We start from the raw sequence: 24,808 nt of genomic DNA on the forward strand, positions 1-24,808 counted from the left end.
TTGATAAGAAGAACAACAATTTCCTGTGCGAAAAATCTCGAAAGTGGTAGATAACAGAGATAGAAAGGATTTAATATTTCGATTTGATGGTCCCAAGATATGGATTGATCTATTTGTAGGACTTTTTTACTCAAGTTATATAACTATTAATTAACCTATCAATATACAAAAAATCAGCTGGTTAGGGTTCCGTTTTAGGATTCTGCAATCAACAAGTCCTCGTTGACTTCGTTGGTCTTATCAAAATGCTACTCACGAAAAATTAGCTAGATAGTAATAAAAAAAATGTTCTAGGGAACCTGTACTATAATGTTTAATGAAGATAATTCCAGAAACAATAATAATTCTTAAACAAAACTACTAGTATATATACATTACCCTTTTTGGCAATGGCTACTAGAATCTCCTAGTATTTTGTTTATTGTTTTTTAAGGGAGGAGAAACTATCTACGTATATTTAAAGATCCTCCAACGTATTATTCCTAGATACCGTGCATTTCTAAATTGTTTTCTTTCATTGAACCTTGAACAAAGCTTCCATGTACTTCTTGATTAATCTACCTACGTATCATGTGTAAGGGTAAGTATCTAAAGCAAACATGGTAGACAAACAGGGTACACCGTAGAGGACGAAGTTGGGGGAACTGTAGCAATAACAATGGGTAAATATGTACGAAGGAAACAAGTTTTGCAGACAAGAGAGTACACTGTGTACTCTAACCCACATATTTACTACGTAATAACTACAATAATAATATGAACATAATATTGATATTTGCCTTTGAGAGTCATTGAAGATTTAGGTTGAATTCAAAGCAAGGCAAAATTGGAGTAGTTTTGCAAGATTAGCTAGAAACTTACTTGTATAGTGTTTAATGTAATATATGGAAAATTAAGAAGTTAAGACTTATAATAATAATTAGGAAGCAAAATGCTAATCCTTCGATCGTGGATTCTTGGAAATCTATTGTTATTCTATTGTGTCTCGCTCACCGGTGAGCTTATGATGATAATGAAAAAATACTCGTGTAAAAGATAATGACTCTAATCTGCTCTAAAATGAAGCTTCACACGACTTTCTTAATTTTTAATGCATAAAAATATTAAATAAACGGAACTTGCTGAAGTCTATAAAAATATTGAAATACGTATTTAAAAAAAAAACTTTTTTTTACTTCTATTATATTAAATCGTCCACCGAACAAAGTCTGAAAGTAGCCATTCGAGATAGCCATCAGACAGATACGTATATAAATTTAAAATTAGGTATTTTATATAAATACTGCCCGAGCAGACTCCAATATCCTTAATGCACATAAAAAAGTAATCGAAGTTTTGTTCGGAGCAATTTTGTCTCGGTGTTTCTTGGAAAATGATCCTTATGTCACCGAAATGAAGGTCTACAAAAGGTGATACGATCGGACGGACTGTAGACGGACTTTAATGGTCTAGATTTGTCAAAGACTGCAACAATGACGCCGTAAAAAGTTTCCTTATAAATATTAGGGCGGTGACGCACTGAACACGAATGAAATATTTTATCGCATGTGTAGTTTATAACTATCTTATGGTACGTTTACACGTCTGCGAAGATTTGGCAGTGACTTCAGAAGCACTGGAATGCCATTTACATGTTGCATGCAAGCGGCAAGCGCACGTTCCCTTATTTTATTCCCGTAAACCGACATTTCAAGCTATCTCAAACTTACACAAACTAAGCCAAATAGCCCATATACACACTTGTATTTATCGAGGTTTGTTGAGACGTGCCATACGTTTTCTGTCCACGACGACTTTTCTTTTTTTAACGTATCATAATATACGTGAATACTTGTTAAAGGTAACAAGTTCTCACGTCTCAGCCGTAATATTCTCCTAGTAACAAAAGAAGGTTTAATGCATCGTAATTTAGCTGAAATAGTATAATATTATGACCACGATAAATACTTATAATACATTGGCAGACGGAGACGGACAGAGATTGTGCGATATAAAACAATATCGATAGTATCGTTGCAACTTGCGTTTAGTCTACATTTCGTTTCGGCTTGACCCTACACGTGTAGTTTTCGTCGTTATCCAAATGTTTATTGATACAAAAATCAATTAGCGAAAACGTTAAATTATCTTAGCGTAATTGAAATAGGAGATACTTCCAAAATAGATACAAATTAGTATTTTGTCTTTCAAATAGTAAATTAATAGACGCTTAAGGGTCGTGTAGACGACTGACGGGGAAGGGGGAAGATTTAGAGAGGGGACATATGCAAGGGGGCGTCAATAAATAATTCCTAATTGATCTCTCCATATTGAAAACGGAGCTCTATTTAGAACAGACACAAATAGGTACATTAAGATGTTTAATATTAATTTAAAATCCACAAGATGACGCCCACAACTGCCAAAATACGTTTACCATAGGGGAGGGTAGGGAAGTTAATAGGGGAGGGTAGAGAAGGGAAAAGGGTAGGGGATCGGGCCTCCGGTAAACTCACACACTCGGCGAAACACAGCGCGAGCGCTGTTTCACGCCGGTTTCCTGTGAGCCCGTGGTATTTCTCCGGTCGAGCTGACCCATTCGTGCCGAATCATGGCTCTCCCACATTAAAACTGGACTGTACTAGTATAATATGAGGATATGAGTATGTTTTAATTCAATTTATTATTCTCTCTGAGTTTATGACAGTATTTGACTCAAAAGGCAACAATTCGCTCCACATCTAATAAAATGAGAGTAATTAAGCAAGACGGTAAAATGCCACTCAATTTTATACGACCTGAATAAGGCTGTCAGCGCTTCCTTTATCATATTGTTATTATCAGACCATAAGATATTATATTGTTAATCAAACCAACCAGATTGAAGATAGCAGTGGCCCAAGTTGTACGAGACATTATTGTAATTTTCAAGAGTTACCTTTCTTTCGTACGCGTGTGGCATAAAGTTTGCCCTGATTTTAAGGTGCCTGTGTTTCAGTCTATTCGATCCAAACAAACATTTTTTTATAATAATATTAAGGAAAAACCAAAGTTCTAACTTTATTTTATAAACTTTATTTACATTATGGCGCAATTTCACTGGTCGCATGCGGGGTGCGGTAGATTTCTGAAACACATGCCACGACCAATGAAAATGCGCCATTAGTTGTTATCTCGGGTACAGGGACTCCCCGTATGCTGTATACCGTACGAGTTAACAAGACGTAATGAAAATGCGCCATTAGCAAGATTATTAAGCAATTGCATAGCTGTTTTTCGCGGACTTTAAGCGTGGCGACGGAATCGAGAAATTCTGCAACGAAAATTCTGTTCAGTTCGACAGACTTCAGCACGGTGTGTGCGTGCGACTAGACGTATGCGTGCAGACTTGCTATTGCCGTGCAATAGCTTTGCCGCGGCATTCCCCGAGTGCCACACGTTTTTATTTATATAATTTTAACTTAAAGGTTAGCAAAAATATTTTTATCACAATTTTAGTAGCATTATAATTGTTTGTTTATGTTAAGATCAAATTTTTCTGAAGAGTATAGCGAGATAGACCTTATCCTGAGTACTCCCGTGCTTGGAGTAGTGTGGGTCGTAAAAGCGCAGCTTAAGTGACGGATCTAACAGAAGTGGGTCACCGTGGGCTTCCAGAGATGGGTCATCGCTATAGGTTTATGAGTGACATACTAAGACCTAAAACATTACTTGGTCTGAAATAGTTGTCTTATATTTTTGTTGAATCTAACGCGTGCTTTATCTTATAGCGGACCAACTAGCACCAAAATCCTGCATGGTGCTGTCGAAGTTTTATAAGTGTGGCGGTATTTTGATAAGGTCGCTCGGTCAGTAGATCTTCGACGTTTGGGGCCTCCACTCATGTTCCTAGAAAAGTCTACGGGGCAAAATTAAAAAAATAAAACATGAAAAATTAGAAACGCGAAAACTCGATATTTTTACCTTCTTTACGGTAAATTACTATTATTCTCATATCTTTCTTCCCTGTTGATACGAGTACTAATGAAAGTAGATCAAGGCTTTATGGCTACATGTCCTAAATAAGTTAATATTTATCGCTCTACATAAAGCAGAACTAATACGAACTATAACGCTTTTACAAACACGTTACATAATTAACGACTCTCATAACATATTGTGTCACAAAATATTAAGGTCTATTACATGAGTGTTGAGTATAGAGATCGGCATACATACTCATAAATATTCGCTCCGTTTTGGCTTATTTTATACAACACAAATTTATATTCTGAGATAGAATAAATATTTTAAGATAAAATTATTTAGTAGACTTTCAATTTATTGTTTGCATTAAAATAATTGAAATGAAATATAGATTATGTTCTAACGTTAAATTGTAGCTGAGTGCTAATTGTAGCTGAGTGCTAATTGTAGCTGAGTGCTAATTGTAGCTGAGTGCTAATTGTAGCTGAGTGCTAATTGTAGCTGAGTGCTAATTGTAGCTGAGTGCTAATTGTAGCTGAGTGCTGACCTTTACTAAATCAACAAGTTATCTGAACAGGTATTATAAATAATTACCACAAAAAATAAAAACACACAAGCGTTGGTTAACTTTCATGTGTATTTAATAATAATAATTTATGATATAATATCTATGGACGCTTCACACCACGTCAGTCTGGCCCCGTGCTAAGTACCTGAAGGACTTGTGTTACGGGTACCAGACAACGGAAATATATTTAATACTTTTATACTATACATATATTTAAGATTTTTATTATATGATACACATAATTATTTAATACACATCCAAGACCCAGGAACATTTTTGAAAAACTTTTTTGTTCTGTCGGTCGGATTCAAACCCGCGACCGCCGGCTTGAGCTACCAACAGCCCACCAACTGAGCCATAGAGGTGTATATTTTGTTTGTAAGGATTTTATGGGTTCTATATTAAATGTTTATTGTATTATATCGAAATTATAAAAAGATAACTCAACTCTAGCTTCATAACAGTAAGCTCGCGCTTATAAAACCTCACTCCCGCGTAACTTAAGAAGTCTCCATCTTTTGTCTGCTTTGTCACGCGACACCGTCTGCCCTGTGCTATTTATAAAACCTCTCAGCTGGTTAGTCAACAGTCTTACCTATAGGATAGTATTGAGTAACTAAAAACTCTTCATCACTCTCTTAGACGACTATAGTAATATCTACAAAGACATCGCAGATTATTATACCTAGGTAACACTGAAAATGTTTAGAAAATGAAAAACGGCTTAATGTAGAAAGTTGCCAATACTTTTATTGTTTTTAGAAGTAATCTCCGTTCCTCTCTACACATCGTCACATTCAATGGAATCACCGAAAAAAGCAGTGGGCCCAGTCTTCCTTAGGGGTCTCTTCTGTGGCATTTTCGTACGCCTTCGTCGCATCTTCAGGGCTCGTAAAGCGAGTACCTCGAATTTTATCTTTATTTCTTGGGAATAAATTAAAGCCGCAGGGCGCTAGGCTAGGACTATATGGCGTATGACTCAATATCTCAACACGTGCCATAGTCAAATTTTCAACAGTCCGTCTCGTGGAGTGCGCTGAAGCATTGTTATGGTGAAGGAGTGTCCTGCTTCGATGGCGCTGCTGTCGAAATATTTCCAAGATGACAGGCACACAGCGATTGGCATACCATTTTGCAGTAACTGTCCTTTCATCTTCTAGCACAACTGTGGCAAAATTACATTTCCGACCAAATAATGAGGCAATCATCTTTTTGCCTTGACTTCTTCCTTTCTTTACCTTAGTTGGCCAAACCTCGAAAGGAAACACCCCTTGAGCTGATTGTCTTTTGGTTTCGGGTTCAAAGCAATATATCCAGCTATCATCACCTGTGAGGTTGTCAAATACAGCATTTGAGTCACTGCCGTTGAACTTATCTAACATTTGGCGACACCAGTCCATGTGAAGGCGTTTCTGGTCGTCGATTGAAGTATGGGGAATGCATCTGGTACAAAGCTTCCTGACGCCTAAATGTTCATGAAATATTTGTTGAACTTGACTCATAGCAATGCCTAGGCTTGTCCGTATCTGCTGGTAGGTCACTCTTTTATCTCCTTCTATCATGCGTCGCACAACACTAATGTTAACTTCAGTAGTCGCTGTTAAAGGACGTCCTTCACGCGAATCATCAGTGAGATTGCTACGTCCACGTTTAAACTCGTTAAACCAATGGTAAATAGTGACACGAGATGGGGCTTCATTATGAAATGGTAATAGCAGCCTATCAAAGCTTTGTTATAGAGTAAGCCCACAACGAAAGTCATAAAAAATCATTAACTGAAAATTTTCTCGCGTTAAGTTCATTTTCACGTGTAACAAGAGTTTTAGATTTGCCGCCAATTCACCAAAACAAATGACAAATAAATGTAATATACCAGATTATGTTACCAAAGAGTTCTAAAATTGTAATTTAAAAAAATGAAAACTTTTTTTAAATTAGTAATGTTTCTAACTAGCTAGTTCTAAACACTTTCAGTGTGACCCACGTGTCCACGTGTGACAACGCAGGTCATAAAGCTAAAAATGAAACGCTCAATAGGTACTACGACTATTGTAATTTAATAACTCGTTAATTATAGCAGCAGAATAATATTTTACAAAAATTTTGATTTTATGGCTGTGTGCTTCTCGTAAGAAATCGTACTCTAATTACCTAAAAAAATTACCAAAAGGGAGTTACGACTTTTTGCGAAGTCGCTGCCGAAATAGGTTCCAGACTTTTCCTTAAATACAGATTTTTAGGATGACTAAACGAATGTTTTTGTTTTAAGCCCGAGACTAATGTCTCTGAAAATGGAAACATTAATCAAGGGCGCATTCGGACGAGTAAATTGCTAATAGCCTGCTTCGTATTTCATATTTAATTATTCTTCTTTTCACTTTTTAAAACAAAGAAAATGGTGCAATTAACATTATCCATACTAATTATAATTGCGAAGTTGTGTCTGTTTGTCTGTAGTTAAAGTTGAAAGGCTGATCAGATTTAGATGAGTATGGAGATACTTTGAAAAATGGGAAAGGACATAGAATAACTAATTTCATTTGCGGGTGTCTTCTAGTTATATTATATACTAGCTGTCCCGGTGAACTTCGTGTCACTTAAAAACCTTCCCTGCACTTCTACAAATATTTTAAGACTAAAATTAGCCCAATCCGTTCAGCCGTTCTCGAGTTTTGCGCTTAGCAACACATTCAGCGACTCATTTTTATATTATAGATTGTTTTATGAACAAAAATCTATACATTTCAAAATACTGACTTGCTCAAATCATTTCAACTTGGAATCGGCTACGGTTCTGAATAATTAAGTGATATAATTGTATCTGTTTAATTAAGTCGTGGGCCCCTAATGCGGGGCCTTGGCACGGCGGGGCCTCATTATACGCCCCGTACCTACGCCCCTGACTCGTGAAAGAGCAGCGTCGTAATTAATTACTCGAGATTCCATTTCGTTCCCGATGTATAATGTACTAGATAACGCCCGCAACTCCGTTGCACCAAAATTGGTTATCCGTAACACCGTCAATTTTGCGGGGCAAAATGTATCCTATGCTCTTTTTCGGGACTTAAAGTACCTTCATACTAAATTTCAGCAAAATCGTAAAGAGGTAACAGACAGATAGACAGACACACACACTATCGCATTTCTGTTCGTTCAATCGACTTACCAATCTTATTGATTTATGAATTGATCATGCGAGCCGTGCTAGCTTAGTAATGCTTATAAATTTCCTGAGAGTCAGCCGTTAAAAATTGTAACAGGCATCTCAACCCCGCTGATAGTCGTCTATGATTGCCCATTGCTATCGATGTTGACTATTACTGAGGCTGCCTCGTAAAAGTACATATTATCTATTATTTAAATCAATATCAGAATTAGACATTTTTCGGAAATAGAACTGTATGTAGTACAATAGGTAAATAAATCAATGCACAGTATGTCACTATGCCAACAAGTCAACAACAGCCGGCGATCGATGTGCAAGTGCAAGCCACTGGGTCACGGGGTCGACGACCGAGATACGAAACTGTCGATATATTGTGATTCTATGAAACACACTAGTAACTACTAACTAGTCGTTTCCTTCCATATTTTTAGAGAAAAGGCCTAAAAATTCCACCTACTGTGTACTGTCGTAGCAAAGCGTAGCAAGTGCTACGAAATCCGGAAACAGTAGAACATTATGCACTATCTGGGAAATAGGAGGCAGATAGCGGACCGACGTGATTCGCTCAACATTGACTTGACATAACCCGATCAAATAACGTAGATCCGCCATCTGCCTAGAATGATATTATTATTTCTATCTTAATGCAATATATCAAACTATATGCAATATTGATTTCTATCATCTAAATCAATGCATCTTTTTAAATCAACGAAGCATGTATATTATTTTGATAAAAGGATGATAATGTAGTAAACACTTATTAACTCAAGTCTAAAAGGGATTTATGAAGCATTTTCCAGCCTTAGCAGCTAAGAAGGTAAACATTCAACTAACGAGAGAACCGTATTAAGCCGGGATAAAACGCAAATCTGAGACGCTTGATTATGCTCGTAGTTTGAGAGATTTTCAGTTTTTTAGGGCCGCTAAGCTTACCTTGCTTTAAATATATTGTTGTTTAAGGGTTGACTCAGACCGCAACGCGACGCGTAGATGCATTTCTAAATTTGTATGGATTTGACAGATTTCAATTGCGTCAGACGTCTTGCGAATCTGTCATATCCATACTAATTTAGAAATGCATCTACGCGTCGCGTAGCGGTCTGAATCAACCCTAAATTACATACGTGGTCGCTTTCATAATTATCATTATTAATAACGTCTCATATTCTTAAAACCTTTGCTGTTTTTGGTTTCCGTTGCCGTTACTATTAAATTAAATTGATTTCACATATTATTTTCTTTTTTTACCGTATAAGAAATAGATGTAATACGTAGAATTCACGAAATAAAAGACACTTTACGGGTTCCAAATTTGGGGCAATCACAGTCACCTACAGATTACGACTTTCGTTTGTGTGAATTTCTGGATCTGGATTTATGTATATGCCGTAAAGGCCATGGCCTATGAGCGGCAGCGGCCTATGGCGTCCTAGGTGGAGCGGCAGCGTCTTAGGATGGCGGCAGAGTTCTTACATAAGAGTGGCAAAATTAAAGTGGCCTTTATCATAAAAAATTTAAATCCGGCCCTGCTCTATGCTATACTATATTTTCTATTCTAGATAATATTATGTTTTGGTTAAACGCAAAGGAACACACCCGTTTCCCTTCCATAAATCCTATCCTTTAAATAGACAACCTAAATAAGTAAAAGTTGTGGAATTTCCGAGACCATTAGAATAAAGTTTCCCACACGGCGCGTCACGACACACACCATTAGCCGCTACTTACTCGGAAAATATCGCACAACTTCGGAAAAGGTAGACTACCTTTATTCCCGTACCTACCTGTCGCTAGACGGTCTATGTAATCATGTTAATTTATAGCAAGTTTTGTACTCGCTTCGAATTTTTTATGACGAATAGAGCAATGGATATGGTAAAGTATTTTGTTAACTTTATTTTTTATGGAAATCAGTATGCCGGCTGATGTATCAATATTGAAGAAACGTCGCATTGGACCAGAAGTCCGTCGATTTTTTAAATTGGTGCGATATTTCTCAAGGTATGCTAGGTTGTGTCTTTGTGTTTGTGTTTACGAAAAAAAAATGTTGGCAGTGTTAGAAAATTTTTTCCGTTAAATGTACTACATATTTGGATACGCAAGGGTTATATTATCACAATGCAGAATAAAAATATTTTTAACGTTAAATGTTAATCTGGATACTCAAGGGCTAGATTATTACAATGCAGAATTTTCTTTTATATATTTTGAATATGCATAGTTTCAGAGACATTATTACCAGTAGAGTTAAGTTTCATTTCACCAGACGGAGTGGGGAGCGAAAGTTTTTTGATAATTTTGTTTACTTTTGCATTCCCTTTCAAACTGGCTCTAAAACTTAACGATAACAGGACCAATGCCAGCCACATTATTGTTCCAAAAACGCATATTTACAAAGAGCTTATTAACAAAAGCCGCTTAAAGCCCGCATTAAAGTTTATGTATCTGAAAGCTGTCGAAAGCTCTGACCGAACAGGGATCTTATTATCGCCCGGTAATTTGTGTTTTCATTCACCGAGAATGCTAAAGCGAACTTTTGTCTGACGTAGGGCTGTCGACAAGGTAAATAAACCTTTATTTTGTCCTTTCAACGTCAACAAGCAATGTGCCTAGAAATATTAAAAAGCAACGTTTTATTTCACCAACGAGATTTATTTAGCCACTGTTTGAAGCGTAATTTATTTTTATTTTACTAAAAACAGTAGAAGATACTTAAATTATACCGTTTAGAACAGTATTTTAAAAGGTTGTGATTATTTTAAGTAAATGATTCATTGGCGCACATGTAAAGTAAACAAATAGTAGAAAAAAGTATAAAAAGTAAAAAAGAGCAAATAGTCTATTTTTGGTTGCGAGAGAATGTACGCATCCTATGGCGACCTGTGGGAGTTTCGGATAGAGTATGTCTTATTAAACTATAATGTGGCAACTGGCAACCCTGTGGCGTAATCTGCGGGACAACACACGTTATTACTGAACAGAGGAGACCATTACTATGCATCACAATATCCTCAAAATAAAACAAGTCCTCCTCAGACACAGGGGACGTCTCCAACAAATTAATTTCACTACTTTCATTTTTCCATTATGATATTCAATCTCGAATAGTTTTCTGTGTTATCTTTTTGTTTTTCACTTTTGATGTATCATGTAAATAAATATTATAATTTGTGAATAATGAAAACTTGCTTTTTAAGAACTATATTATCATATCTTAGTAAGCATTTCTCAAACCCGAGGTAATCAAAAGTAAAGCCTATAAGTGGCGTCTGGCGCCACAATTTATTCAGGAGTTAACCCTTATTTGCTCTTGATTATAATTTTCTAAAATCAATGTAATCAAAGATCTGCATCGTTCGTAGGACGTAGACCGTCTAAAAACGTAAGGTGATGCCTCATATGCAGCAAATGAGAACCGTTTGAATGTGAAATCAGGCGCGCTGTCTGCACCCATCACGCACCCATCACGCACCCACCGGCACCCACTTGTACCCACTCGGCACCCACTCTGCACCCGATTCAGGAGCTTAGATTCAATTAATGAAGCGACAGCAAAAACATCTTGATTTTTTGTCTTTAATCCGAATAAATCATTGTATTGTCATATTGTATGTGTTAAGTTATTGGCTTTTATTTCAAAGTAACAATTTAGTCTATCCATATAAGGGCTGACCCAAAAACTTATACTTTATTGTTGAAACTGTTTTTAGCAAAATAAATAATCAATAACAATTTGACGCATCTTGGTTTTGGAAAGGCAGCGCTAATAAAGTTGTATTAATACTAGCGACCCGCCCCGGCTTCGCACGGGTATAAAATATATTATAGCATAAGTTACTCACTGAAGAAAATATGAGTAAAATCGATTCAGTAGTTTTTAATTATATTCATTCCTAGCCGTGGCCCGCATTGGTCGGTACCGCCGCAAAAGCTATGTCCGGCAATTTTTAACTCTGTAATATCTTTGAAAATTTTCATTCAAATCATATGCTGTAAAAGGCCATATTATAGATTTATATTAAATCAATATTCTATTTAAAGTAGTTAATTGAATAAGAATGATTGCCGTATTGGTTAAAATCGCTTCGAAAATTAGCCGTTATTTGAAGTTAAAAGTAAATGACAGAAAAAAATATTGTCGGGTACAATGATGTTGTCGGATATCCATAAGAGATAGACATAATATACCATCACGGAGTTTTCTATAGACATTTTCATATTGTACAATACTTAGTACTTTATTTTAATAAATCTTGTAGGGTTCAGACTGCGTTTGCAATGTAAGCGGAAAAATTTATAATTATTTACAACATCACATTACAAACCCCAAAATTAACAGTATTTCTCCACTATTTAATTAATGTTATTATACTAATAAACCTTCCTCTTTAATCACTCTATCTATTAAAGAAAACCGCATCAAAATCCGTTGCGTAGTTTTAAAGATTAAAGGGAACAAAGGGACATAAGGAAAAAAAGCGACTTTGTTTTATATTATGTACTATGTAATGATTAGCGTTGAAAATAAAATACATGACCCCTTACTACAACTAGCGACATTTGCGTTACTGAAGTCTCAGTCTAAAGCTGTTGAAGTGTCCATCCCAGTACCATCTCATCAGGGTGGCTAATTTTTTTATTTTATTTATTTATTTCATTCAGTCATCTTCATCAGGCTAAGCTCTAAGCAATAAAATACCTGTCACGGTAAAGCTATTGCATAGCATTTTTATCAACTAATGCAATTATAATTCGCATACGTCTGTTTGCACGCACACAAACACCATACTGAAGTCCAGCAACGCCATCAAGATTCGAGTGGGGTTTGTTAGGTTTTTTCTTTACGAAATGTCTTAATTATGGCTATGATTACCTTAAAAACTGTTCAGTTTAACCGAATTCGGCTGTATAATAGGTCGCTACAGCTTCCCAATACAATATGGCGCCTTAAGATAAGTCGAAGACATCTACATGTCCTACGCATCTGTGTTTGCTGACTCTACACGATCTGAATAATTCTCTAATAGACTAAACAAAGGTGTTTGAACTGACTGATCCGCGCTTATTAATACAATATTTGCGGGCTATTGCCTGCTAACTATTCACTTAACGGTACTTAACTATTTACAAATTGTTCAACTTTACATAATAATATTGTAGAAGTTAGTAAAGCAATAATAATATTTATAATTATGTGTTATTGTATCAAAATGAACAACAACTTTATAATATGTCGTCAATAACAGACAACAAACTTGATATAAGATATGTTTTTTTGATTGGCTCTGTTATGTCTGCTACATACGCTGATAAAACTGAACAGGGCCTGTAGACAAGTGGCAAAGCGCTAACGCTAACGCTAACGCTAACGCTACAAAATGTATGCGATTTGACATAAGTCATCGCTTCGCTAGCGAATACTAATGTCAAATCGCATACATTTTGTTGCGCTGGGGTTAGCGTTAGCGTTAGCGTTTTGCCACTTGTCTACGGGGGCTGTTCGATCACATTAGTCGTCTTGCTAGCGCCCCGATGTTTTGTAAATAATTTAAAAATATAGGTTTATATCCCCAAGGCAAGGGTATATTTTGGCACCGTCAACATAAAATGTTGTCCTTGCCAGCCAATATTTATGCTGATGACTGCACAAGACGAATATACTTTTATCTATACCAATATTTAGACTGAACTGTACAGTTTTATCGTAACGTGTGTATCAAGGCTAAGACTGTACCCACAGTAATTTGAAACGTGCCAGCCTCTTGTTTACCGTCTGAAGAAAAATGCAAATATCTAAAACAAAGATGGCTGTAAACAGCCACCCTGAAACAACGCAGTACTCAATCACTCATCATCATCATCATCACGTAACTATTTATGTAATAAATCCAGTTTCAAAAACTTAATAGGTACTAAAGAAGAACGCAGATATAGCGGTATACGGTACAGCTTTTCCCGCATGATGTACATAATTAACGTCTATAATACAGTTCGGTAAATCTTTAAAGAAAAGCCATCTAATATATCAAATGTTATAGTATTTTAACTCATATGTACTAAACACCTTATACACAACTCTTTACAAAGCTTAAAAGCTCCGTCGACTTAAGTGACATACATAACATAATGAATCAGCACAAATATTATGCGTACAAATGGTAGCTTTAGGGCGTCCTCGTTTGGGCAAAAGCGGGCCGCAGGTGTATCTGGGTTGAGCCTGACGGCCGGACGGCGGGAGGGTCGGCGGGTTCCGCCAAAAGGTTTCCCGGTCACCCATTTACCTGCCGACTCAGCATTTCTTACGCGATTCGATCATACCTACCTTAACTATGAGTTTATATAATAGAGCTTTTTTCGACTAAAAGTTTAATTTCGGAATCTTCGTTGTGTATTATTTTTATAATTCTTCTTAAAAGTCTGGGTCCTAAGAGTCCATTTACTATCGATTGTTTCCATATTTTAGATATATAGGATTATAATTTTTTCACCATTACAATAAATACCACGTCATTGGTATCGATAATAGAGTATATTTCACATATTTTTTTTCATTTCAATTAATTTATCCTTTATCCAATGTAATACCGTTTGGGCGCACTAATTTAGAGGTAGGGGGCGGCGGGGTGAGGTAAGCGATCGGCCGGGCGCGGGGCGGCGCACGAGTTGCCACAAATGCGTAATGCATCCACATTTTTAGTAGTTTAGCGGATAAGTCCGGCGCTTGATTTTTTTTTTTGTTCCAAAGGGGTAACAAAAATCGCTAGTATTTTTTTATTTTTTACAACTATTAGGTATGTTGATTTATTGTAGGTACTGGTGAAAAAATAATCCTGTATAGCAAGTGAACTTGTTGTGGAGTTTACTTACGTTAAGTTTAGAAGGAAGACTCGTGTGCACCCGTCCTAATAGCATCTATTGCGTTACAACAAACTAGTTAATACAGTAACAATAACTACTACGTTACTTTATTAGAATAGTAAAAGTTCATTCGCCAGAGTAAAACTGATGCTTTATAACGGCAATCACCCAGCAGGACATCAAAAGTATCCCAATTCAGGCGTCATCTAAAATGAAACAATAAATTTGAGTAACAATTTATTCAAAAAGCTGGTAAAATCACATCAAACCTCTTCCCATGTCGTCGACCAGCGCCTCGTTATAAACAATCTGAATTTGCGTAGCCGGGAATTATCGCAACGGAGAGCGGGCGCAAATGAAATTACGGAGAGTGCGCCATTACCGCGGGTCAACGACCGCGGATCCCGGGATTTACGGGACTGCATCCCGAAAGTGAAAGAAGCGGGAAAATGTTGAGAGATGAACTAAATGTTTACTGCGTTCTTGGCATTGATTGAACTACGGCCTACGGATGATCAGCGGAGTCGTACTATTTTTATGTTAATGTTAAACTATGATCAAATCTAGTAGGAATATAATTACTGTCCTCTAAAGATCTAGAGATACTGGTATCCGAAAAACACTAGTGTACTTTTTAAATTTCAATAGTTAATATCCCAGTAAAATGTACGGTTTCCATTCAATGTACGAATTTGTGGGTGGACAAAGGGCGAAAGTATCATTGACCTATACAATATGTGTTATATATTACATATTATTTTTGGAGCATAGGTACTCATAAATGATAAAAATTTCATTTATAAGGCAACTAGAGAAACTAGGATCACAATATAAACCACACAATTGACAATATGCAAACAGCGCGGAGTCGAGATGTATTACAATCCACAAGAACGAAAATAAAACTAACAGTTATAGTTGCTGGATTACTCCAAGACAAATGAGATTTCCTCTAGAAGTTATTCACAATTTAATCCCACCGTCATACTGTTACATCGCGCTGTAGGACTCTAATTCTAATCTAATTTGTTACAGTACATTATTAGAAAAATAGTTGCGTTGTTACATTTATGCGAGATATACGGAGTATTTATGTTTCACCGTTCTTATCAAAGTTAGCTGAAGTTTTAAAATGTAGCGTATTTAATTCAAAATTTTTATTTATAAAATTTAAGTGTGTAGCTAGTTTAAGCTACTTTCTGAAAACAAACTCATTATTAACACTTCATTACCACCCTCTATATATATTCGAATTGAAAATATTATAACATCACACTTTCATGATGTAATTATGTAGCTCTGCATCTTCAAGCAAAAATCTTTTACTGACTCAATTAGGTATTATTTTCCTCTATTCCTCCAATTTGTCGGGGAAATTTCGCTAGTAATATCGCAGTTTTGGGTCAGGGCGGACGAAGTTAGTGAGTATAACGGGATTTCCCGCAAGTGTGGCCTAAATATCGTCCCAATTGGACACTGTGACACACTTTCGGTGGATTAGCTAACGTGCCTGTAGGTAATACTGAGACTTATATGAAGTGTTGGGAACAAGTGGTATATATTTTGTATTAGCTTTCTCGTGAGTGAATTAGGTCTCCTGGGAAGCAAACGTTGATTACCTATTTTATATCCAGGGTCAAATCGGACCGCAACGCGATGTGCAGATGCATTTCTTAGAGCCAGTCAACACGGCGCGTTGCGTCAGCGTTGCGTCGACGCAGCGCTAGCGTTGCGTTTTTTTACACACAAATAACCAAGGTGTTCACACGGTGCGCTGCGTAGTCGCAACGCACACATGACGGACAGCAGCCCCCGAGACGAAGCGCCGAGACGAGGTGTCGACGTTCAGACTGCTTCGGTATACAAAGTTTGGCCGGCTATGCGTCAAAATATTTGCGTTGCGAATACGTAATGCAACGCTATCGTCGACGAGACGTCTTTCCAATCTGTCAAATCCATATAAATTTTGAAATGCATCTGCGTGTCGCGTTGCAGTCAATTAGCCATATTTTGTGTCATTTTTTGTGTGTATTTGTTTTGTGTGTATTTTTAAAAATTCTATAAAAGTTACTACCGGCCTACAAATATTATTTTTTCTTGGATAGAAAGCATCCTATGTTTTTTCCTAGGACACAAAGTTTCTCCATACCATATTTCATTAAAATCGATCCAGCGGTTTTAGGGTGAAGGTATGACGGAGAGACACACTTTCGTATTTATAATATTATTAGTATGGATGTCTCAAAAATGTGTCTAGATGATAGTAGAAAATATTTTTTTTCCTTTAATTACGACCTATTATTATTATTGTATTATGTAAGTATGTGAAGGAATAAAAATCGAAACATATTATTATGTTTAAAACATTGGTTTATATATTATCAATTTTAATATTTAAAAAAAGAATTATTAAATAGTAATGTAGCCAGGATGAAGACTCCAGCATTGTGAGTGGACTGTTGATCCCGGGGATTCCCGCGCGCGGCCACTCCGAATAAATCCCCTCTTACCCACGATAAGAATATTAAATCGACGAATAATATTCTGTGTACGTTGTGATTCGATTATCATAAAACATGACGTGTATCTGCGTGCTATTAAAGGACCGATTCATTCTGATTTAAGATTATAAGAGTACTTGACGACCGCAACTCTGTTGTGCGTTTATCACGCGGAAATCGTACATTTTTCCGGGATGAAAAGCATTCTATTTCATTTACCGAGACTCAAAGTATCCCCATACGAAATTTCAACAAAATCGGTTCAATGGTTTTGGCGTATAGTTGTAACAGACAAATGGACAGACTGTCTGTCTGTATTGTACTGTCACTTTCGAATTTATAACATTAATTATGGATATAAAGTATTCACCTTCTTTAAAGTTAGAGTAATTCAGGTGCTACAGGTTAACAAGCACACTTAGACCCTCTAACTTTTACCTTCCTATCTTTGTCTTTTATTTTTATTATATATATATATATATATATATATATATATATATATATATATATATATATATATATATATATATATATATATATATATATACTTTCACTTTGTCTTTTATTTTTATTATATATATATATAATAAAAATAAAAGACAAAGTGAAAATAGCGATATTCGTAACAGAACAAAAATTAATGACGCTCTACTATTTTCACTGAGACAAAAATTTACTTGGGCCGGCCACATTGCTAGATACACGGATGACAGGTGGACCAAAAGGGTAATAGAGTGGACTGGACCGCAAGGTAAAAGAGCCAGAGGCCGTCCGTGTGCTAGATGGGCAGATGAGATAGTCGCGACAGCGGGACCAAGATGGTTATCAACCGCCATGGACAGAGATGAGTGGCATTCTTTGGAGGAGGCTTTTACCCGAAAGGCGTCCGTACAAGCCTAAATTTAAATCCTTTATTTTGTAGTCTTTAAAAATTCATTAACTTGTATGGAATTAAATAAAGCTCTATTATTATTATCATTATTATAATAACTTCGCGCCTTTTCACGCCATCTGAATGAAAATGAATGAATGAAAAAGGGCAGTGTCATAGTCACTTACAAAACTTCAGAAAATATTACAATGCCGGATAAGAGAAGTAATTGTAATCTCTTTTTCCTGTTTACGAAAGTCCCTATTTGTATTTTGAAGACCAAAGTTCGTTGAACTTCGCACTATTTCCGTCGAAACTTTCATCTTCACAATTTTATTTTTCTCTTTACAATAAAGGTGTACATTGTCAATCATATCAGTTACATTGTTTTAACATGATTATTGTATTGTATATAATTGTACATAATTTTAGTCCTGTAATGTCTAAAAATATTATGTGTAAATAAATGTCACAAAATATTATGCTAGATTGACTAAGCTAATTTTGACCTTAAAAATATTATAATTATCAAGTTCATAGAAAATAATGGAAAAAATAACATGATACCTATTCAAAGATTGAATATTTTCTAGTATAATAATAAAAACAGAAAATTCGTAACGGGGGGATATTTGATATTTTAATACGATTGTATTAAAATATTCTACATGATATTTTCTTGAGACATCTCAAATGCGTACATTTTAATTTTACTCATAAATTCAAATGTAGTCGTAAGCAGCAAATGTATTATACGTACGCTGAATTTAAAGCAAGCATAACCACAGGCGAAAGCTAGTATTACAAATCCTCTAAAGTTTCAGGCGTTATTTATTATTGGGCTATTTATTGTTTCACAAAGTTACAATCTTTGTGCGATAAAAAGTAAAGTAAAAAGTTGGCTCGTAATTCACGGGGAGCTCTTCGGGGTGTAACATGATTTACGACAGTTTAATTATATTGAGCGCTGCTTAGCTTACAAATTATCTTATTAAAGTTGTATTAATATAAAATTAACATAAATGCGATGGTCAAAATTATATCTTTTATAGAGAGATCATACTTGATACTTAGAAGAGCAATGATCTTATCTACTGATTCCTAATAATAAAGCAGGGGCACTTTTCTGTTAACTAGCCATTGATATCCAAGATCTTTGATAGAAACCGTACATAATTATGGTTGTCTCGTAGATTTCTGAGACAGCTTTATTCGTCCCGATTAAAAAAGGGGTTTTTGTGATTGGAAACCGCTGCCAATTCTGGCCTACAAGAGTTGAAGTGGTGGAATGGTGCTTATTTAAAAAAAATATAATATTCATGTACGCATCTATGTGTTGATTATAAGCCGCCTAAGTCATGAAGTCCGCTCCATCAAAGTCAGTCGATACTTCGCGCGTGAAACTATAATTGATTCCATTATGAAGTTTTCGGCTAATGAATAACCCGCGCGGCCAACAACCTGATACACCGCCGCGGCAAAACCAGCCGTACTACTCTCAAAATAGAGCACACGATCCCCGGACCAGGTTAGCCGGAGTTAACTTATTAAAGGAGTTTATTGGCAAGTTATTGTGTTGTATTGTTCCAGACGGAATCTCAGATATTTAACGACCTCGCGCCTGCATTCTGTACGGAGCAAGACCTCAAACTGTTCAAAATCTTACAAGTTACAGTTAACTTTTCGACAATAAATATATATATTTTTTTGTTTTTTATTTTAGCGGAAAACAAAACAGTAATTAAGTGACAATACGAATAAACACCTAGCAAGAAGATACATAATTACATTGTTTTGGTATATTCGCATAAGAGAAAAAAAAAGGACATTTAACAAAACTTAATTAATAATATAATAGGCTAGCTGACAAATGACCCGACAAGCATTGTTTTCCCTAAATATAATATGTTATTTCGGGTATGTATATTAGATTTTAGCCCAGACCTACCCGATAAGTACACAAAATTTTAATTTAATTACGTGGAAAATATGCACTAATGTTTTTCTCCCTTACCGAAAAGACTTAAAGTCTACCAACAGTAAGGCTTAAATATCAAGTCTAGAAACTCGAGACTAAACAAACAGTCCAAATCGAGACCTTTGCTCTATGATTCGCATTGAAAGCTACTCGTTATTCTTTACTGTAGTGTAGATAATTGCTGAAATAAAACTCGTCTAATTTTTATCTGCGGTCATTTTGGCAAGTTCAGAGATGTACGGCGGCCATTTATTTAGCACCAGAGATTTAAAAACAACAGTTAACCGAACTTCCGACGCTCGAGAGGAATTTATTGGACAACAAAATTTATGAGTCCCATCGAAAGCGACACTGCAGCTGAGGGTCAACGACCGCGGGAGAAGCACTGGTATGTGACAACTGAAATTTAATGAGAGATACCTTGAAATATTCATCTAATGTAATAAGTGGGATTGTATGTCTGTGTTACCTCTTTATGCTTGAACCGATGCAAATTATTGTTTTTGATAAAAGATACGGAATACTTTATGTATATAAAATGCTTTTGAAATAGCGGTAAAATAATTCACATTTCCCATTCAAATAATGAAACGAAATACTACTACACTACGTAGTACATAGCATCAAGTGCTACGCCACCGTAGAACTGCTACGCCGCCGTAGCACTTGATGCTACGCCACCGTAGAACTGCTACGCCGCCGTAGAATTGCTACGCCACCGTAGCACTTGATGCTACGAAGCTACGATTTCTTTATTATAGTGTCCGTAGGACGACATCGTAGCATTCAAACGCTTGGATCGATTTTTATGCAGAATTATTTTTTTAATGATAATAACAGCTTCAATAATATTTTCAGTGATTTTTTCACCATTTGCAGTTTACTACTTGTTACTTAAATAACCAAAAATATAATTTTACAACATAATTTAAAGGAGCGATATAAGAACGAACGAGGAACAGAAATTGTCAAACGGAAGGTGATAATGTTCACCTGAGGACTGAGAGCAGTGACTCCGGCGCGCGCTTCGAATACTAATGTCCGATGTACCCGGTACTTCCACAATTACACATACACTGTGTCAACTGTCAACATCGTTAGCTATATTTATTTTAGCTTTTAACTGAGTATCGAAAAGAGGATGTTCTGTTTTTTGTTACGTATTTTTCAAAATATGTCATAATAAAGGTAGTGATTTTGAGTTTTTCAAAACTTGATATTTTTTACATGTTGATATTGTTGGCTTATATTATATGCTTGATTGTTTTTTAAAAGGAATTTGTTTCATTACCAGACGTACCGGCTACGCCGTAGCACGTTGCTACAATGTTCGTAGACATCTGCTACGAAGCTACGATTTCCGCGGAATCTATCTTGCACAGTTTTAGCTTAAACAGCTGTTAAAAGCTAATCAAAACTATTTATATTATTATTACACGAAATATTTTTATGCATGGATGCTCTGAAAACACGGGACTTATTTTGATAGAATTTTGTAGTAAACTTGGGTAGATCAAGCTACATGCTGAATAATGAATACATACTTTGAATACATACTTTAATTAGGGGAAAAATATGCAGTTTAACGATTAAAACTGAGAATATTTGCATACAAAGGTCAGGTGAACATTATCACTTCTATGCACAAAATACCTACAAAATTATAATAAAGAAACATGTTTTACATAAAATTGAGCTATTTAAATAGCATATTGCACTCATAATATTATGAATAAAATAGTAAAAGTGGGGAGAGGTAAATTTTTACTGCCCCGAGACATTGATTTGTCCCGAGATTAGTGTTCGTTGGTATTCAGAGTGGTCATCATTTCGCTCGTAAATTTTTCTACGGACTGTCTCCGCTGTCTTGGAGGTGAATATAACTTGTGTACTCGCCAAGGAAGAGAGGAAGATTGTAAAAAGATTTTTTGAATGTGTTTATACTGTTGTAATCATCTAACTCATCTAAGGAATAATATCCATGTTCACTCAATCAATAATTATTTTTACACCATCTTAAGTTACTAGTTTACACTGAAAGGAAACAAATTTTATTTGTACCATCGAGGAAGTTGATTCCTATGCAATTGACAGACCAACGTTATTTGGTCGAATATGTCAATTTTGATCTGTCATTATTAATTGTGATCTGTCAGCTGGGTTTGACGTAACGCAACCAAACTACTTAGGTCCCCGATTTGCATAGGAATCAACTTCTCTGATAGTACATAACAGCAATGCAAAACTGATATGACGAAATATAGTAACATAACGTCATTTGAGGCACATCGCATTGCGAGGCGTTGCATATTTGCAACATAAAATTTATATTAGATAATGTTATGTGGAAAATATTATTTCTTATTACAGCTCTAACATCTGTTTCATATTTTTTTATAATATTATTGTATTATAACGTACAAAAAAGCCTTGATAAATGCTTTTTTAATTATTTTTAATTGTTAAATACGAAATAAAAATTATAAACATAATGACTATCATCAATTTCAACTTCGACGCATTAACAAATTAACAATTTATCGATACAGTAAATGAGTTGTTAAGTTGTGAACGCTGGGCGGACGCGGGGCGTGCGGCGGAGGCTGTCTAACTCAATAATGAGGCAACTGCCGCAAACTACTTACCGCCAGTTAATTGACTGTCTGAAACTTTGTCCGACGACAACCGGCCATTCGTCGTGGGACTCACGGACACAATGTGCTGTGATGACACAGTTGTATAATTTTATGTAGAAGTCATATTTTATTTGGGAGTACCGTATTTTATTGTGCGTTTTAAAATTGTAATTAATATGCAATTAACTAAATATCTGGAATAAATATAAACCTCGATTCTCATATTTAAGTTAGTTTTCAAATTACCATTATAATAAACGAATTGTTTTTAAATTTTCTTATCCTAATTGTATTAATATCTTTTTGCATACATTTCTAGAGTTTTAACCTATGAAGATGCGTTTATATTTCAGCGTCAAAACCGTATCGGAACACTATGGCAAGTAAAGAGAGTTAAGCAGAATTAATATACCATGTATACATTAGGGTGGTACTTATTTTTCGACTTTTGAATTATGCCCGGGCCACTTTTTCGTTTGATTATATGAAATAACATTTTAACCTCTAAATATGAAATATATATATTTTTTTATTATGATTTAGAGGTCGCGACCAGCTGTCAAAATTTTTAAAAAATCTTTGAAGGACAGCTTCAATTATGGTTTCATCAATATTTAATTTGGTGTTTATTCACATCAGAGGTGGAAGTACAACTTGCACATACAATCGCTCCAAAGAAAAGCTCAAATCACATAAGCGATAACCAAAAGCAATATTTGCTTTTATTGGTAAAAGAGTATAGGAAAAAGTACCTTAATAGGCTAATAATAACAAGTCAACCCTTGTATCTCAAAAATAAATGACTCAATATCTACATAATATATTAATTCATAACAACAGCAATAATTTTGTAATATTTATTTGTCCTTTCTATAAAAATAAAGAATCTAACAAATACAGATTTTGAGTTTTCAAACCCCCTGGTCGCGACCCCTAAATATTATTCTAAAAATATAAAAAATACTGAAATAGTTTCTCATGGTATATATATTCAAATTACGTAGTGCCCCGCGAAATTTAAAAAAAAAATTCTTAAACCACAACATGTAAGAAACAGAAATCAAACTTTAAACAACATAATATTAGGATATCGAAAAGACTCGTTTATATAACCGTAACAAGTTACAAAACAGCTACATGTTTTAATAACTAAGTGGCTCAACAGACGTTCAGTTTGGGGTATAATTAGTACCACGTCAAAAATCCAGGCCAAGCGACTTCGGGTTAAACAGATCGGCCCCGATCGCGAACCTTTTAGTGAAACAAAACGGGTTGATGACGTCATCCATCAGCCGTTATTTATTTGAATCCTTAAAAGCCTAGAAAAGGTCTGGCGTTAGTGGAATCGTATTGAAAACATATAAAATGGGTCAAGTGTAAGAGTTATTGGCGTAATAATGACAACATTTGTTAAGGTAGCTGAATTTTATACAGAACATTTTGTGTGTAGTTTTTTTTCTAATAAAAAAAAATCACTAGAAATAATAACAGTTAAAGCACAATTCACATATCAGGGACTTTAAGGTTTTTCCTAAATGTAAATAATATGATATTTTTATACATTGACTACCATATACATAATATAAATGGTTAATTTCAGATTTCATATGAAAAGGATCCGTATGTTATTTGTTAAAAAGGCCTGTTGGAGGTTAAGCAACATAAAAAGTACCGAACAACCTGAGAAACAATTACACAGTTCTTTGCGAATATTACCACAAGATGAAATTCTAAAATGTTAGCGAAGTCGCAGGGCACATTAACATTTTACATTAATCAGTCGTTATTACTAAAAAGTCTCCGAGATAAAAAGCAATCTACCTAGTGGTGGTTTGCTTTTTACAATATTTGTATTTTTTTAGCAAAATCGGTTCAGTTATTGAACCGATTTTGTTAAAATGTATATTGTATGTATGTGTCTCTTGTATTCGATTTTGTTGTTATATTATTTACGAGGTATTATTTTCTGCTTGTAGTATATGTTTTATAAGTATAATTTATCAAATTACGAGATGTCTAAGTGGAAAAGATATGAAAAAAATGCAATTTACTAAAGATGATTTAGTTTTTATATTTACTAAAGGTTACATATTTTAGTGAACTTAATAGTGATCGGTAACTAAATTAAGGTTTAACACACTAAATACTTTATTACGGACGGGTAATACAGAAACTGATCAAAACATTATTTAAATGTTCCAGCGCACAGTATTTTTACCTCCACATACTTTCGACTCTGAAAAGCAGCTTACTCTCTCACCATACTTTACTATGGTATGACC

At 35.3% G+C, this 24,808-nt stretch overlaps 1 protein-coding gene across 1 annotated transcript in view; it reads right to left on the bottom strand.

Annotated features, from left to right (window-relative positions):
* The window catches only part of LOC121725439 (neuropeptide SIFamide receptor-like), a 112,772-nt gene that overhangs the window by 86,611 nt on the left and 1,353 nt on the right, over positions 1-24,808 (bottom strand). The gene's annotated exons all lie outside the window — the stretch shown is intronic.

Source organism: Aricia agestis, chromosome 3 (genome assembly GCF_905147365.1).
Source record: "Aricia agestis chromosome 3, ilAriAges1.1, whole genome shotgun sequence".
In the NCBI taxonomy this organism is placed as follows: domain Eukaryota; kingdom Metazoa; phylum Arthropoda; class Insecta; order Lepidoptera; family Lycaenidae; genus Aricia; species Aricia agestis.